The sequence below is a fragment of the Nomascus leucogenys genome, chromosome 2 (genome assembly GCF_006542625.1).
Source record: "Nomascus leucogenys isolate Asia chromosome 2, Asia_NLE_v1, whole genome shotgun sequence".
NCBI lineage: Eukaryota > Metazoa > Chordata > Mammalia > Primates > Hylobatidae > Nomascus > Nomascus leucogenys.
This window is the reverse complement of record NC_044382.1, coordinates 57,119,588-57,131,497: the sequence shown is the minus strand read 5'-3', so window position 1 is coordinate 57,131,497 and position 11,910 is coordinate 57,119,588. Positions and strand designations below refer to the sequence as shown.

General features: G+C 36.2%; 1 pseudogene; it reads right to left on the bottom strand.

Moving 5' to 3' along the window:
- Positions 1 to 1,639: 1,639 nt before the first annotated feature.
- LOC100597185 lies at positions 1,640 to 9,279 on the bottom strand (annotated as a pseudogene).
- Positions 9,280 to 11,910: the final 2,631 nt, after the last annotated feature.

The following is an 11,910-nucleotide window of genomic DNA, read 5'->3' as shown; positions in this document are numbered from 1 at the left end:
ACATATTACAAGAAAATATTAAAGAAAAATACAGAGTAAAACATATTTGTTCCTAGGGGTAAGGGCTTATAGTGCCATGTATTATAATACATAGGTCTTTTTAAAGTCAGGAAGCCTCTGGACCCAATGGCCAAAAAAGAAGAGACAGTAGAGGGGGTGACAGTAGAAAGAGAGAGAGTGAGAGTAGAAAGAGAGAGAGAGTCAGAGAGAGAGAGAGAGAGAGAGATCGAGAATGAATGGAGCCATTGCAGCCAAATGAAACTGAGAGAAAGAAGAGAGGAAATAAATGACCAAATGTCCTACTGGTTTTTTTTTTTCCTTCAATTCATTGATAGAAAATAGGCTCAATGAGTAGCAGAATCCTTTTTATTTATGTGTGAAATTCTTTAAATCTTCATTCATCCTTAAGGAAAATTAAGGGTGACTGGAGAGAAATAGAAGCTTTTTTTTTTTTTTTTTTTTTGAGACGGAGTCTCTTTCTGTCGCCCAGGCTGGAGTGCAGTGGTGCCATCTCTGCTCACTGCAAGCTCCGCCTTCCGGGTTCACGCCATTCTCCTGCCTCAGCCTCCCCAGTAGCTGGGACTACAGGCACCTGCCACCACAGCCGGCTAACTTTTTGTATTTTTAGTAGAGACAGGGTTCCACAATGTTAGCCAGGATGGTCTCAATCTCCTGACCTCGTAATCTGCCCGTCTCAGCCTCCCAAAGTGCTGGGATTGCAGGCATGAGCCACTGTGCCAGGCCGAGAAATAGAAGTTTTAATGTAACTCAATTTGTGATGAAGGTGGGACCCTTTATTATTTATTAATTCATCTATATAAATAAATATAGATGGCACTCAGGCTATATTGCTGAGTGAAGTCATGGAAAGATAAATTAATAAATAATGAAGGATTGGATAAGTGATGTCAAAATGCTGCACTACTAATTCTTCAAAAAATTCTCTCTATATTAATATATATATATATACATACTACACAGACATATATATACATATATACACACACTTGTATATGTATGTATGTGTGCATACACATTTACATATGGTCGCTCTTGAAATATAAATATAATTTTAAATTTACTTATGGTAAAATAACTGTTGTTTGGTTTATGATTCTGTAAATTCAAATGTATGTATACATTTGTATCACCATCACCAGAAACAGAACAGAATACAGAACAATTCCATAACCCCCAAAATTTATTTTGTGCAGCTCCACAGCAAACACTACTCCAACTTCTAACTCAGGCAACCAGTGATCTATTCTCCATCTCTGTAATTTTATCTTTTCCAGAATGTAATATATTTGGAATCAGATAATATGTAACATTTTGAAACAGGTTTCTTTCACTTAGTGTAATGCACTTGAGACTGATTCAAGTGTTGTGTTTATGGATAGTCTGTTCCTTTTGCTGCTAGGTAGTATTTCATTATACCACAATTGGTTTATTTATTTATATTATTTTTTAAAGAAGCCCAAACACATTTTCTTGCTGTATTTGTGTTTAATTCTCCATCGACAATGAGCAATCATGAAGATGGCCTTCTGCAGGACAACATGGTCACAGGACTGAGGCGATGCAGCGGCACTGAGAAGGAGGATGAGGATCAGACAGAAGGGGGCTGCCTGTTGCTGTTTCATGTTAGAGACAAACTGTAACACAATCCATGGGCCTGCAATCTTCCCTTTATCATCTGGTAAACGCTGTAGTCATCCACTTAATTCCGGAAGTCCTAGTTGTCCCTCAAGTGATGTTCTGCAGCTTCAATATTCAGTGGATCATCAAAATTCACAAGATCAGTAAAGAAAGATTTTAATCCCCAAACAATATCCTTTAATGTTCTCGTGGGATCCCGGCCAGTGTAGTCAATCAAAGGTTCTCTCAGTAAACTCAGATATACTTCCCCTGTCTCTGTTATGTTGTGGTGCCACATCCTGGTCAGGCATTTCACTTTGGGAGGCGCCATGATGTACGCATGGGAACTTCAGTTCAAATGGAAATTTGCCACCCTGTAACCCCCTCATCCGGTTACAGTTAGCTGAAAACAATGACTCTGGTTTGGATCAAGAAAAGACACTTTATATGTAGAGGGTAAATTAGCTTCAAGTTCTTCAATCTCTTTAACAAGCAACTTGTCTCTCACAGAAACCTTCCAAGTGGAGTCGGACACAGTGGCTGCCTTTGGGACCCTTTGAACAACAGTTTTTGTTGTTGTTTGTTTTCCATGTTTTGGTGACCAGGATAATGCTTCCATAAACATCCATGTTGCAGATTATTGTTTGAATACGAATAGACATTTCTCTAGGGTAAACACCTAGAAGTGGGTTGCTGAGTCCTGTGGTCAGTGTATGCTTTTTTTTTTTTGAGACGGAGTCTCACCCTGTCGCCCAGGCTGGAGTGCAGTGGCGTGATCTTGGCTCACTGCAAGCTCCGCCTCCCAGGTTCACGCCATTTTCCTGTCTCAGCCTCACGAGTAGCTGGGACTACAGGCGCCCGCCACCACTCCCGGCTAATTTTTGTATTTTTAGTACAGACGGGGTTTCACCATAATTGGCCAGGCTGGTCTTGAACTCCTGACCTTGTGATCTGCCCACCTCGGCCTCCCAAAGTGCTGGGATTACAGGCGTGAGCCACTGCGCCTGGCCCGGTGTATGCTTTTTAATAAGAAAATACCTGCCGGTCGCGCAGTGGCTCACGCCTTTAATCCCAGCACTTTGTGAGGTCAAGGTGCGTGGATTATGAGGTCAGGAGATTGAGACCATCCTGGCTAACACGGTGAAACCCTGTCACTACTAAAAATGCAAAACAATTAGCCAGGTGTGGTGGCATGCACCTGTAGTCCCAGCTACTTGGGAGGCTGAGGCAGGAGAATTGCTTGAACCAGGAGGCGGATGTTGCAGTGAGCTGAGATAGGCCATTGCACTCCAACCTGGGCAACAGAGCGAGATTCTATCTCCAAAAAAAAAAAAAAAAATACCAGACGGTTTTCCAGAGAGACTGAACCATTTTGCATTCTCACCATCAACCATCAATTTTATCAATTTTTAAGAGTTCCAATTACTCTCTATCCTTGACAGCACTTAGTATTGTCATATTGTTATCTTTTAAATTTATTTTAGCAATTCTAATAGGTGTGCATTTCTATGTCATTCTTGTTTTAATTTGCATTTCCTTAATGACTCATTGATGTTGAACATCTTTTCATGCACATATTTGCTACCACTATATTCTTTGCAGTGCAATGTCTGTTCACATATTTTGCCCGTTAAAGTTGGGAAGTTATTTGTTTTCTTGTTTGTTTTCTCTTTATGTTTCCCAAATACAAGTTTTTTGTTAGGTACATGACTTGAACCTTTTTTTCAGTTTGTGGCTTATCTGTTCATGTTTCAACAGTGTCTTTCACAAAACAAACTTTTAAAGTTTTATGAAGTTCAATTAGTTTTCATTAATCATGATTTTGGTTTCTTTAATAACATTTTGTCTAATTCAAGGTCCCCCCAATTTTTTTAATGTTTTCATCCAAAATTTATTTTTGAAATAGATTTATCCTTTACATTTAACTCCATGATCCATTTAGAATTAATTTTTATACAAAATATAAAGTTTAAGTCAAGCTCATTTTTTTGGCATATAAATGTCCAATTATTTCAGAAATATTTGATGAAAAGACTGTGCTTTCTCCAATGAATTGCCTTTGCAACTTTTTCAAAAATTATTTGACCATATTTATTTATATTTCTGCACTGTATTTCTATTTAAATTTTTAAACTGTATGCAATAAAACAAAAGCTGGCTTTGCAAAGTCACTTTAAGTAAAATATTTAAAAATATATATATAAAACCCCATGTACCCATTATTTTTCCCTCTCTACATTTACTCAGATATTTACCTTCTTTTTCTTTGGTTCTTCATTCATTACCATTTCTCTTCCATTTGCATTTTTAAAGCATGTTTATGGGTGACAAATTGTCTTAATTTTCTTTCATCTGAGATTGTGTTTCACTTTTGATCCTGAAAGATAGTTTTGCTTGATAAGAATTCTCAGTTTACTTTTAGCTTCTCCTCTCAGCACTTTCACAATACTATTCCACTCTCTTGCCACCTCCATCGATTCCGATTAGAAACCTGCAGGTATTTGAATTATTTCTCCCTCTATGCAATGTGTGGTTTTTCTCTGGCTGCTTTTAAGACTTATCCTTTATCTTTGGTTTTCAAGAGTTTCATTATAGTGCCCCAGAATGGTTTGATTTCTGCTTATTCTGCTTGGAGTTGGCTGAGTGTTTTGGATCTGTAAATTTATGTCTTTTATTAAATTTGTAAGGCAGTCAACCATTGTTTATTTAAATATTTTGTCAGTATCTATGTCTTTTTATCTTTGCTATTAGTCCCTAAGGACACAAATGTTAGCATTTCTGATACTGTCACACAGAGATTGCTAAAATTTTTTTTATTTTGTTTTAATCTTTTTTCTCCCTGATGTTCAAACATGATAATCTCTATTGATCTATTTTCATGTCTAGTGATCTTATGTTACATCTACCCTATTATCGAGCTCTTTCAGTAATTAAAACAATTTCTCTTATTGAGTTTTTTGGTTCCAAAATTTTTATTTTAAAGATTATATTTGTTTTCCAAATTTTCTGTATTTTTATTCATTTGAAGACTGTGATTATTTCATGGAACATAATCATAACAGATGCTTTAAAGTTGTTATGAGATTCTGCATCTTATTACAGCTTTGTAGACAGCTACTTTCTTCTTTAAAAAACAATCAGTCAAACTACTTTGATTAAGACCACAAATTCTGAACCACCTTTTTTCAGAACCATAGTTTTAATAACGGTTTAATTTTCAAAGCCTTTGCTGCATAATTCTGGCACATTCAGTGTGTGAAAGATCTAAGGTTCATTACGGATTTGGAAGTGATCCAGACTTATATTTAGTCTTAACCTTTGTATTGTTAATTCTGATCAGTTCCACACGTGATCAGTTCAAAGTACAGCCCAAAACCTTATGTGTACATAAATTCAAAGTATCTCTTTTTTCCCACACCCTGTAATCTCCATGCTCTTGAATTTCCAGTGGCCCCTGTTCTGCTGTTGCAGATAGTAAACCTGAAGTTTTAGGGCACCCATTCTATTGCACACATCCTATGACCAGGTTAATGTTAGTGTAAAACAGCAAGATAAAAGAGTCTGCAAAGCTGCTGCTGTTGCCACTGCCACTTCCACCTCTTTTGCCTCTGCTGCTTCCATCATAAGCATCCAGTTTGTTTCTGGAATTTGTCTAGCATGATGCTAGAAGAATCGAAAAAGCTTAATCCTTTAACCATCCACACCAAGATCTGAGCCTTTTGTGTAGACAAAGTGTGTGTGTGTGTTTTTTTCTTCTTAGAACTCTTTCTATCTATATCCATCAGCAATTCTGAGATAAGGTATTCTAGTCAAGAAGATACCGAAGAAAAAATGAGCAAAAAACTAATAATAATAACAAAAACACACAGCAAATCAAGACAGCAGCAAAAAGCAAAACAAAACAAAACAAAAAACCACAAACGGAAATTTACCACTATATGGTCATTTGAGGGTGGTGGTGATTTCCCTACCCTATGTGCCAGCTCTTACCTACTGCTCAGAGCCCTCTGATAGACATTTTACTTGTTTGTTTGTTTTTTTCCAGTATTCTTGGTAGTAATCCGTTAGCAAGATGAGCTAGATGTGCATATTCCATCTTAACTGGAACTGGAAATTTCCTGCACCAACAATTTTTAAGAATCTCAGGATCTGGTGGCCATTATTATTGACATGAGAGACATATATTTAAGAGAGGTGAGAAGAACACGTTATTTTCAACATTTTGAAAAAGAATATTCTGTATTGCTAATTAGAACTCTATAATTTGATTACTGGAAAGAAAATGGAAAGTCATTTACTTAGAGATGGCATGTAAAGACTCCTTGCTAGTGAAGGGTAAAAAATGAAATGAGAAGAGGAGAGAGAGAGAGAGAAAGAAAGAGACAGGGACAGAGAAAGAGATATTATTCTACATATGAATTTCCAGAAGTTAGTAAAAAATATTTCTCACCTATTTATTTTTATAAGTAACATTTTTCTTGGTATAACATATTTTGTGTTCAAGCAACTTATATGTGTTTGTGTGTGTGTATCTTAATTTTTTGAACTGTAGAAAAGCAAATGTTGGATAATTGATCTAGGTTTGTAACCAAGAAAGACTAAGATGTCAACACAACATAATAACCACATACTTGGAGAAATAAATTATGAGTATTATGGCTAAATTGAAAATTATGATCCAAGGTTTTCATAAGCCACTGTTGACTCAGAAGATGGTGGATAAGATGAGATAAGGGTTAGAAAGCATTGTCACAGGGAAACCAAAGGAAAACCGTTCTGGTGTCAGTCTAGTCAAGGAGAAAGTTGTCATGTTAAATAAACACAAATGCCTCTAAAAGCAGAGTCCCAGGATCCCATACTTAGGATCTGTTAGAGAGAATGTAGGCATCTGAACTGTATATGCAAGGACTGAGCCTAGGGAATGAGAGGCCGTTAAATTGATTAGAGCAGTAGGATGCTTTCATTTCCATTCTAGGTTGAATACTTTGACAAGAGTGTGAAGATAAACCCAGTTGCAAGTGCCATTACTGGAAGGAGAATAAGCAGTTAGGGTCTATGGAAATAACCTAACAAAAGGGAAAATAGCTTCCAAGAAGTGGAAGAACCATTTTCTAAAGCCATTTCTATGATTATGAAAGTTGAGCCGAATTTTCATAGATGTTTAGGCATCCTTAGAATGGATAGGGCATGGTATTTTATTGTAGGCATGTCACTGGGGTGGTTATAAAGAGGGAGGAATTAAGGATGCATTTCAGGTTTCCAGTCTGTGAATGTAGCAGATATTGGGACAAGAGAGGTAGTCAGAAAGTAAGAAACCCGAAAAGTACAAAAGAGAGAAAGAGAGAGAGAGAGAGAGAATGGTGGGGTAAAAAAAAAAGGAAAGATTGTGATGTTTTTAAATGGATATTTTAAGATCTGTAAATCACAAAATTTGTCATGTCTAATTAGTTGGAATTGCAGGACTAGAATTCCTACCTTGGGTCCTGGGAGATTGGCTCCAGAACCAGGAGTTTACAGTTAGAGAAGGATCATATTTTAGAAATGTGGGTTAGAGGAATTGCTGTGAGAGTACGAAAATTATTACCCCCAAATTGTGGTAACAGCATATTTCTCCATTAACCTGGTTTCTTGAGATACTAGAGTTGGATAGCCCTGGGGATGCTTTATTTGTAAGTGCTAGGGGGAGATAAACAGAGTTGGGTGGTATGAATCTCATTAGTGGTGTTATTGATTATAAAAAATTATCTATTTTTGCTCATACTGCATAGACCATATATCTCATTCAAAAAATAGAAATATTCTAAAGCAGTTGAAATTATTTCTAGTGGACTATTATTAATTCATTTTATATCTACCGCTAAAGATGCAAGTCAGAATAATTTTGATAATGCTTTTATGAAAAAAAATATTCGAAAAGTTTGAGGAGACATATATAATGGAGAGGACATATATAATGAGAAAAAAACTTTTGTTTTTAGTCTTTTATCTGACTTTTTAACTTGTATCAACTTTAATTACAATTTATATCATTTCTACACAAAACCTTGGATTTGAGCTCTTATCTGGGCAAATTAGATATACTATTAAAGTTTGAACCACGAAAGCACACTGAATCATTTCTCCCCAAATGATGCAGATGCATAATTAATCTCGAATTCAATACTATATGTAAACTCAGTCCATTTCAAATCTAATACATGTTTTAAGAAAAGTCCATTTTCACCATTAAATCAGAATACTTCTTCTCTATTTTGGAAATAAAGTTGGATAGAGAACAGAAAATTGTCTACAAATGAGCCTATTCTTGACAAACTTCTAGTGAAAGGATGTAAGATAAGTCTTTATTTAATATTTGAGCTGAATCTAGTATATGAATGTCAAGCCATTTATTACTGCTGGAGGATTTTCTAAAAACAAATCATGTTTAGCAGGAAGCAATGTGACAATTTCCACTATAAGCTTAGGGAAATAATGAGTCATTTAAGGCACAGAATTGTTTTATTATCTCTGAAGCCCCATGACTTTAGACTCCTTGGTTTGAAGCAATCAAAGGAAATATAGAGAGAATTAATACTATCAGCTGGTGCTTGCGGAGCTCAATGACGATCAACTATTTATGCAGTAATAAAAATTTAATTGATTATCTTTTAGTCTGAAAAGAGAAGTGACTATACTATCTAGTACTGTATATATTTTGATTAATTTTTTTATTAATTAGCTTTATATATTTTGATTAATTTTTTTCTTTAGAGAAAATACTGTTACTGTATATATTACATACATAACAATAATAATATAAATGTATTAGCTATTGACATAACACCTATTTAATGGGATACACATTAAGAACTAATAGAAAGTTACAGAATAATGAACTAAAAGTACACACACACACACACACACACACACAACTCCTGGGATATAGGAAAATTACACTTTAGAATTCAAGAGACCTGGGTTTGAATGACATATCTGCTGTTGAGTTTGGGCAATACATCCTGTCTTTGGGCTTAGTTTCCTCATTTTAAAAAGAAACATGACAGTCCCCATCATATGATGTTGATGTGAAGAACAAATAAAATAAAATTTAAAGTATTTACCAGAATGCCTGGCACATAGACAACATCGATACACAGTCCTAGTTTTTTGCTACCATTACTGTGTTGCTTTGATTGTTGTTATCAGAAGAAGACTTGTGTTGATGTTAGTAATCTTCGTTGAGTAACGAATGTGAGAACTTAACAGATGTGGCTGTATGGGTCCTAATTGGTTGAATCTAGCAAACAGCATGTCTTTGTCATCCCAACTGGTATAGTGTCATGTCACAGACTTCCACTGTTACGAGGTCATGGTGGGGGCAGTGATCGGGGGATGAGTAAGTAGAAGATTCTTGAATGTTGCTACCTGAAATGCGACTAGATCAATAAAACAAGCGGGCAGTGTGTCTCTCTTTAGCTCTCTCTATCCTTCTCCACAACCAAAAGAGAAATAAGAGTTACAATAAAATGTCTTGCAGATGGCCATGACGATGACTGACATCTTAAAAATATCATTCTCGATGTCAGCTTGATAGAGATTCGTAAGATGTGTTGGAGAAGAAGAAATGGGTTTTTGAAGCGTGAAACACACTTCTATGAGCATGCTGCTTTGCTCAGATGAACGGAAGTAGGAACGGTGGTTAATAATTAATCTGTTCCTTGTGAATTCCAGAATGAATTCTGACTGACTCAAGTGCAAAACAGAACAGAGCTAGCATATTGCACTAGGCAGAAGAAAAAAAAAAGGAAAAAATGAAGAAAACAATATGAGACTTTGGAGGATATATATCACCATCTCCACACCTGAAACTTCCTCCGATTTGGGCTATTTTTGACTGGGTAAGGGGTAGGGAATAAAAAGAGGGGTGTCATATCATTGCTTTGAGTGAGCTCATTTCTGAAGCTGGCTGAGCATTTTATGACCTATTGCTGTGCCACACCTCCATCTGTACTTCTCGTCTCTCTTGTTCATCCAATTAGAGATGGAAATTTACTGCAATACAACAGCAGTGAGAAGGAGGTAGGTGGACAGGTGACTACACATTCTATTTGATGGTGCCAAAGTGATTGGAGGAAGGGCAGAGAAAGACAAGAGCATGGGAGCAGAGCACAAGAGAAATTCTATATTACTGGGGAACGCTCAGAACATAACGGCTCCATCCAAACCTCGGGACTAAGGGATAACCAAACTCTAGCATGGCTTTTAGAAGCATAAAGCCTCGTTCCTAGGATGACCACAGCTCCCCATTAACATACTTGAGAAAACTCAGTGCTGCCAGGAGAATTTACTGTTCTAGCCAACACCTTCCCGTACTTGGAGAACTTACTTAAAAAGGGCATACACGTGTGAACCCATCCTCTTCCCTTTGAGAAAAAATATGTAACTTCTACAATTCAGGAGTGTCTTTCTCAAGGACCTCAAAGCCATTTTTTTGAAATGTAATTATCTGGAAGGAGAGAGCCTCCTTCAGTTTCTTTGGATGGATGAAACCTTAACTTTGATAATTACCAGCTAGCAGACACAACTGATCCAATGACATTAGCCCTGACCAATCTTTTGTAAGTTTTTCACTTGACCCCACTTGCCTCTCCTCAATAGCCCCTCATCCTCCCTCTAAAATGCCCAGTTGCCTCTGCTCAAATAGGAATCAATCTCTTTCCCCTATTGTTAATAGTTGCTGAATAAAATTTGTTTTAACTGCTTTAACTAATGTCCAGCTCTATTTTTCACAGACAATCACATAATTTTATTTCATTCTATCTTATCTTATGCTACTTCTATCAAGGGAAAAATTTTAGACTACTTCTAATTTTCCAGCAGTATATTTGCCTCCACATCTTCAAGGATTCATTCCAGAATCATATACTATTGTAAGGTATGTTAAATATCCTAAGGTCTTAGCCTATGAATAGAAGGCCTGTCTAGCTAATGGCTGACATTAGTATTCTAATAGTATCTTCCCAAATAATAACGGGGAATGAAAAAGAAAAATCTAAGCTCCATCTATTGGCAACATGGCTTGGATCAACCTTTTCTTGCCCAAATGTTTCAAGAGAAAAAGAGTCTTGGAGATAAGTTCCTGAGACATGAAAGATGGAAGTTGTTACATTGAAAAACAAAACCAAAAGAAGAGAGACAAAAAAACTTTAAAAATACTTGTTTAAAAAACCAAATAACATTTTAAAATTTGTCTTCAAAATGACTATATATAGTAAGCAAATTAATTTCTAAAAATTTTATGACCATCTTAAGACAAATTCGCTGATTTTAGTATAAACAATATACTAAAACTTAAAGAAGTATATACGTAAGGAAGTTAAAGCATGGTGCATTTGTATGGTCAAATATTCTGCAACCAATAAAATTGTGCAATTTTTTTTTTAATTGAGACAGAGTTTCTCTCTTGTCGCCCAGGCTGGAGTGCAATTGTGGGATCTCGGCTCACTGCAACCTCCACCTCCCAGGTTCAAGAGATTATCCTGCCTCAGCCTCCCGAGTAGCTGGGATTACAGGCATCTGCCACCAAGCCCAGCTAATTTTTGTATTTTTAGTAGAGACGGGGTTTCACCATGTTGGCCAGGCTGGTCTCAAACTCCTGACTTCAGGTGATCCACCCACCTTGGCCTCCCAGACTGTTGGGATTACAGGCGTGAGCCACCGTGCCCAGCCCAAAATTATGCTATTAAAGGGCATTTTATACCATAGGAAAATAACACGAAAATCTCAGAACCAGAACACACATTTGTATATACAGTGTGACCCTAAGGTAATGGTATATTAACTCACTTGTATATAAACACACTCATTAATTATATATGCATACACATAGACAGTCCAATAGCAGTATATGATTTCCAAAATTCAGTAGGTCATTTATTCTGAATAATGAGATTATAGACAATATCATTTTCTTTTTCATACCTTTTGGCATTTGCCTAATTCCTTTGAGTTAGCATAGACTATTTTATAATTAGAAAAGAAGTACATAAATATAAACATTATGTGTAGCATCATGAGATATGACAGCCATAAGAAATCTTTAAAGTGTGTGAAACACTTGGAAGTAAAGCATAATGCTCAAAAATAAAGTGTGTAGTTACAGAATTATATTGCTATAGTGAGCTACTTTAGGATGAGAGTGATCTTATTTATCTTTTCTGGCCCATCAAACAAGCTTGAAAAATATATGATGACTAAATGAGCATCTATGAATTTTCAGGAAAATGTATATTT